The following is a 7,230-nucleotide window of genomic DNA, read 5'->3' as shown; positions in this document are numbered from 1 at the left end:
CTTTTTATTTTATTGTTCTATAAAAAAAAAAAATCAAATACTGTATTAAGTTTTTTACCGGTAGTTAACTGTAGTGTAGCCTACCATTTCCACACGTAGGCGTTAAGTGCACTGGGCAGCTCAGAGTATAAGATATGATTTCCTTCTTGAGCTGACATACATTACACAGTGCAGGAGAACGATGATGTCATTCTGACATTATAAACAGTTAACAGTTTGCTCATTTCTTCCGACACTGTACCACTAATATATACACACAGTTACATGCACTACATTAGTTTGTGTTAGCTAACATGTTGTGAGGGGATCGTCAGTCGGCCACCGTCAGAACAACAACCGGGGCTGTGTTGGTGGCTGTGTATGAACGCCACCCATTTTTCTGAGTGAAATATCCGCATAAACATTCATTACAGTTTCTCCCCTCCGCTGTACTAAGTGTAACTAACTTGTACACATCAAATATATCAGTGATATTGGCAGGCGGCTAGCATCTGTAACACAGCTCCGTTTAACTGCCTTGAAAAACTCTGAAATAGTAGAACAATAAAATAAAATGCAACGAACCCATCTGGGATGATCCTGCGATCAACAACAGTTAAAACGTCAATTCACCTAGTATACTGTAACATCGTGAAACACGTTCATTCCTATATAACATTATAAGCTAACAAGCATGCTAACCGTAACTGTACTGTAACTGTTTTCCTGTAGAAATGGTAAATGGACTAGTTCTTATATAGCGCTTTTCCACTCTTCTGAGCACTCAAAGCGCTTTACACAACTTGTGCAGTCACCCATTCACACCCATTCGCACAAGCACAACTGACATTCACACACATTCATACTCCGATGGATGCATCGGAGAGCAATTTTGGGTTAGTATCTTGCCCAAGGATATTTGGCATGCAGACTAGGGGAAGCCAGGACTCGAACCACCAACCTTCCGATCAGTAGATGACCTGCTCTACCACCTGAGCTACAGCCACCCTAGGAGACACCAAACGATTTCTCTTTTTGTTACTCACCTTCTGCTCTTCCATTAATAAAATAGCATCTTCGGGACCCCTCGGCCACGCAAAAAATCACTTATATCCACCATATTTAGTGAATTAGTTCTCCACCTGCCAAACTGGACACATCGCTGTCACTGAAGCTGGAAGCCTGCAGGTGCCCACCTCAAAATTCTGAGATTAAAGTCAGAATTCTGAGAAAAAAGTCAGAATTCTGAGATTGAAGTCATAATTCTGAGATTAAAGTCAGAATTCTGAGAAAAAAGTCATAATTCTGAGATTAAAGTCATAATTCTGAGAAAAAAGTCAGAATTCTGAGATTAAAGTCATAATTCTGAGAAAAAAGTCAGAATTCTGAGATTAAAGTCAGAATTCTGAGATTAAAGTCAGAATTCTGAGATTAAAGTCAGAATCCTTTTTTTTTTCCAGTGGCCCTAATCCTCTTCCGTAGATTTGTGCTCATCTAATGTCATTTATTTACAATTTTCATTTGTGGATATAGATTATTAAATACCGTCACTAGTTTGTATACAGCGTTGCATACAGCGCTTTGAGTACTCCAGGAGAGTAGAAAAGCGCTATATAAGAATCAGTCCATTTACCATTTATGAGTGGTAGAAATGATTAGTGGTAGAAATAATTGTGTCATTATCAGTGATGGGAATAACAGTAACTAATCTGAATAATTACCATTTCTATCATTAAAACGCTGTTACTAACAAGAAAATGCGGTGTGGACTCATTACTATTTTTCAACACAGACGATTGTGCTGCTGATTGGCTGAGGAAGAATAAAATAGTCAAGGTAAACCAACCGCATGACCAATTTAAGATGACATAGTAACAAGATGCTTTCAACCCAAAACAACCCCGATTCTCCATTTTTGTATAAAAAGTGTGGACTTCAAACTATATACTAGTTTTTAAATTGTGTTGATAGGCTATAAAACCAGAGTTATGAAAAAAATATATACGTAAAGCTTTTTCCTGAATACTATTGTTGTTTATATTTACTGGGGGAAAAACGGTAAATCAAATAAAAAAAAAATAATACGGCATCATGGCATTTGATTGTTTAGAAAGGCGGAGAAGTTTTATGAGTGATGGCAGCGAAAGAGAGAGAGAGCAAAAGAGCGAGAGAGAGAAAGAAAGTTTTGAGATGTGAAAGAATTGTGACTTTTAGCGTGTTTGGAGTTTAAAGTTAGTGTTTTGTGTTGTGAAGTTAGTGAGTAGTGTAGTCGATAGTTTTGTTGTCACACAGGCAAAGTCACACAGGTTCAAGGATGCATCACTGCCACGCAGTGGCTCCAATATGGAGGTGCCTTTATTTACAAACTATAAAACATCGACATTTCATATCAGAATAACATCTGTACTGTTTGAAATCCACGTAAAACACATCAGTGGTATTTTATTGGTGTTGTTTGAATCACTCTCACACAGAGATGTTTTCCAGCTGCTAACTTCATTCATGCAGCGTTAGAGTTGAACAGATTTAGAAGACAGAAGTGTTTGTTTTTATTTACATTAATAAATGAGTAACGTTAAAGTTTTAGAAACAACTTTACTCTGATTTAAAATGTCCTGTTGATCAGTCTCATGATGAATCTTCATGTCTCTGTCATGATCAGTTTTTTGAGTAGAAGAAGATTGATTTGTTTCATTAAACTAAAACCTATGAAAATACCATAATCATTCAGATCAACAGAAACATGGAGTGTGTTTGTGCGCAGACCAGTGTTGGAGTCCACAGTCATCTCCTCTCTGGTCAGAGCAGCGGACTGCAGATTCACCCACTTCCTGTAAGCAGACTGTCGTTATTGGACATCAGGCTGAGCTCTCAACAACCAGTTGCACAGTGAAGCCCTGAGCTTTACATCATGCAGTAGCAGGTGAACAGCCTGTGAGACAGTCTCATTCTTCCGTCTTATTTTGGATCGAATAGGCATTTGCTGGGAAGGTCTATGCCATCCCGCTCACCTCTTTCCTGCACACGTTGTCTTCACCGCCTTTTGTGCCAAGGCTGAGTGACCTAAGCATCTCTACTGGCAGGTGATGTATCACTGAGGTTGTGTTGTGCCAGTGCACCTCAGCCGTCTTAGATCATGTGTCTGCAGCAGGTTTTTCCTCAACGGGTCTAAAGATCAGCTTCATAAATGATTTTCTGTTTGTTTGTGAAATCTGATCATTCGCCCCATCAAAATAGCATAGCATAGCATCTTTATTTATAACGCACTTTACATCCAACTATGTTGACCAAAGTGCTACAAATATAAAACAGAGAGGAAACAGTTTAAATTACATATAAAATATCTTAAAATTAAAAGTAATATAATTAATAAGAAACGTATTAAGAGACATCCACAAGTCCTGCTGTGCTAAAAGCCAAGGTAAATAAATATGTTTTAAGACGTGATTTAAAAACAGATAAGGAAGGTGCCTGTCTAACATGTAAAGGCAACTCATTCCACAATTTTGGTGCTGCCACAGCAAACGCCTGATCCCCTCTGAGCTTACGATTAGTCCTGGGCACACTCAGGAGGAGCTGGTCTGCCGACCTGAGGGACCGGGAAGGTATGTATGGATGAAGAAGCTCAGAGAGGTACACAGGGGCAGCATTGGACAAACATTTAAAAACAAATAAAAGCATCTTAAAATGGATCCTAAAATGCACGGGCAGCCAATGAAGTGAATATAAAACTGGGGTGATATGCTCGTATCTATGAGTGCCAGTTAAAAGGCGTGCAGCAGCATTCTGGACTAACTGCAGCCGAAGAACAGAAGATCGACTCACCCCAAAATAAAGAGAATTACAGTAATCCAGCCGAACGGTTACAAAAGCGTGGATTACTGTTTCAAATTGCTGTCTCGTAAGAAAGTGCTTAATTTTGGCCAGTTGCCTCAGATGAAAGAAACTAGACCTTACAACCAACCCGATCTGGCTTTCAAGCTTAAGCTCAGGATCCATTTTAAAACCCAGATTAACAATCTCTGGTTTACAGAATGATTTCAGGGATTGCAAATCAACACACGGAACAGCAGTGGAGGCAGGTCTGAACACCATTACTTCAGTTTTAGAATCATTAAAACAAAGAAAGTTTAGCGCCAACCACGACTTGACGTCCTCCAGACATGTTTGTAAACGATTTACAGACGACCCATCTTTCTTTTTAAGAGGAACATAAATCTGGCAGTCATCTGCATAACAGTGAAACGAAAGTCTGTGTTTTCTAAAAATTGAGCCCAATGGAAGTAAATAAAGTGAAAACAGGATAGGGCCCAGAATGGAACCCTGTGGTACTCCATGAGACAACGGAGCTTGGGAGGACTCACAGTTTCCTAAGCGAACTGAAAAGGTTCGGTTTGTTAAGTAAGACCTGAACCATTTCAGAGCCACACCTGTTATACCGACACACTGCTCCAAACGTGAGATTAAAATTTCATGGTCTACAGTGTCAAATGCAGCAGTTAAATCGAGTAAAATAAGAATGACACTTTCACCAGAATCACATGATAAAAATATATCATTAAAAATTCTTAAAAGTGCTGATTCAGTGCTATGCATTGCTTTAAAACCAGATTGAAAAATCTCCTGAACATTTTGTGCATTCAAGTATGAGATCAATTGGTCATATACAATTTTTTCCAAGACTTTAGATAAAAAGGGCAGCTTAGATATTGGTCTAAAATTCTCAACAGTGTTTGTATCTAGCCCAGGTTTCTTAAGAAGTGGTTGCACAATTGCATCTTTGAAATTCTTTGGAACCACACCTGAAGTAAGGCTGCTATTTAAAATGGTTAAAATAGTTGGACCTAAGGTAGAAAAAACTTCTTTCAGAAAAAGGGGAGGGATAGGATCATAAGGTGAGCCTACAGGCTTTAAATGAACCACCACCTCCTGTAGCTGAGCAAGAGTAACCGACTCAAACTGTTGAAAGACAGCTGAGCAAACTGGAAGATCAGAGGGGTCAGATGTGGGCAAAATAATCTGCGCCCTAGCCAAGGCTACCTTGTTTATAAAGAAGTGCAGAAACCTTTCACACATTTCAAGTGAAGGCTCAAAACTAAGAGCAGAGGGAGGGCTTAAAATAGTCTCAATTGACTTAAACAATATGTGTGGTTTCTGATAATTCACCATAATAATATTTGCAAAGTGTTTCCGCTTTGCTTCTTTTATTGTAAGCTGATATAAGGCCCAGCACTCTCTTAAACTTTGTAAAGAGACCTGTAAGTTATCTTTTTTCCATCTCCGCTCAGCCCTACGACATTCACGCCTCGCAGCACGGGTTTCATCGTTCAACCAGGGTTCAAGCTTTGTCTTAGGATGCTTAATTTTTAGAGGAGCAACAATATCCAAGACAGTCTGACAAGTGGTATGAAACCAAAAACTGAGTTCCTCTACGTATTGGAGTGTCTCAGGAATGGAGAACTGATTATAGTAGGTGGAGAACCGTGCTGCCGTGGAACAATTTAACAAATGAGATGTCTTTGCAGGGACAAGCCCCTTGAATTCATTTCTAGATAAAGAGATGTCAAACAGAACCGGCATATGATCAGAAAAAACAGGATCGGAGAAACAGATCTGTGTGGCAGCCATCTTCTTTTGGGTCAAGACAGCAAACAGAATCTGAAGGTTTGTGATTGTCGTCACAAAGCCGAGGATTCAAAGCAGAGATACGCCGTCAGATTCCCGAGCTCCTGGAATCCTATGTGGAGACAAACTTGCTGTTTGACAGGAAGTAGGAGAGGCCGCACATTTTCATGCCTCAGTTAATGACCTGAAAATCCGGCTTCCCGTTTGCAGGACTGAGATAAATAAATCTGGATTTACCAAAATACCAAGGTGTGACTTCAGGAACAACGCTATTTGTACAGCTGTCAGAGCTCAGTGTGGACGGCTAATCACAGACAGATTGATGCAGTTGGTTAGAAATCATTTAATATTTGTTTACAGGAAATAAAAACTCTAATTAAATGAAAGTTACAGTGACTCACTGCGCCACCATGTGATACAGAAAAGAACAGGCCAAAGCAGCTGGTGGTAGTTACTCAAGCTAACTCAGATCAGCTGGAGAGAAAGACACTAAATTAACATCAGTGGTACTGAAAACAGCTGTAGATAATCTTACATCTATGCAAATATTTGGTTCAGATGAAAACAGTTTGATGATGCCCTCAGGTGCATGACTGTCATCACTGACAAATGAAAACAATTTAACCTGATTTATTTCATTCTGTTACAGAAAATAGAGAATGAAACAAAAATAAATACAGCAGAAGGTTTGGATCAAATCCAGCTCAGCATTTCCAAACATCAGTGGTTTTTACACCTGCATCAAGATTTGTGTGTCTGCAGAGTCCCAGCAGACATGTGACGGACACAGGTCCTCCTCCTCAGACTCACTTGACCACACACTCAGGTGTAGTCAAGTCAGGTGAGTCGCACCTGTGACACGTTCATTGCCCCCCTCTTGAACTGTGGTGTAACATGGCCTGGCGGCAGAGGCGGAGAGCACCACCTGAAGTCAGAAACAATAAAGTGAAAACTGTGCTGCCACATTAGAAACACATCTAAGTGATGTCACATTCCTGTTGTCGCTCTGTCACACTGACCTCTGCATTCAGCTTCCTTCTCTTCACATCGTCATACACATGAAACATCAGCAGCTCGCAGGTCTTCTTGTGATCTCAGCCTGCATTCGAGCCACAGCACAGAACACCAACCCTCTCTGCTCGAGGGCTAGCATCTGTAACTGATCTGGGACTCGTGTGCCAAAGCATTATTAAAAAGGACTCGACTCCTCAGCAACTGACAGTGTGTTTGTCACATTCAGACTGACCCAAGGACCTACCTCTCACAGCCAGCAGCTGACCTTTGGCCTCCAACATGCAGTTGGATCACAAACTCTTTTGACTCAGTCAAACCTCAGAGAGGTGTTGTGAGTCATATTGCAGGTTCTGCTTTCATTCTGGTGTCTGAAGAGGTCCAGCCCACAAAGCAGATCTTCAGTCTGTCAGTCCTTCTGAAAAAAGTCAGAATTCTGACTTTAATCTCAGAATTCTGAGAAAAAAGTCAGAATTCTGAGATTAAAGTCAGAATTCTTTTTCTTTTTTTTCCAGTGGCCCTAATCCTCTTCCGTACAAATCTGACTGAGAACTTAAACTTCACCTTAATTTTTCCGTCTGTCCTGCTCACATCTCCAATGTTTGCACACGTTGT

At 40.2% G+C, this 7,230-nt stretch overlaps 1 long non-coding RNA gene across 1 annotated transcript; it reads right to left on the bottom strand.

The window, feature by feature from the left end:
* Positions 1–6,218: 6,218 nt before the first annotated feature.
* LOC113037495 (uncharacterized) lies at positions 6,219–7,030 on the bottom strand. Its single transcript, XR_003274630.1, has 2 exons — positions 6,624–7,030; positions 6,219–6,529 (listed from the first exon to the last, which is right to left on the bottom strand). It is a non-coding gene; the product is annotated as an uncharacterized LOC113037495 (long non-coding RNA).
* Between the last annotated feature and the right edge of the window lie 200 nt (positions 7,031–7,230).

The sequence above is a fragment of the Astatotilapia calliptera genome, chromosome 15, assembly GCF_900246225.1.
Source record: "Astatotilapia calliptera chromosome 15, fAstCal1.2, whole genome shotgun sequence".
In the NCBI taxonomy this organism is placed as follows: domain Eukaryota; kingdom Metazoa; phylum Chordata; class Actinopteri; order Cichliformes; family Cichlidae; genus Astatotilapia; species Astatotilapia calliptera.
This window is presented reverse-complemented; position numbering and strand designations above follow the sequence as displayed.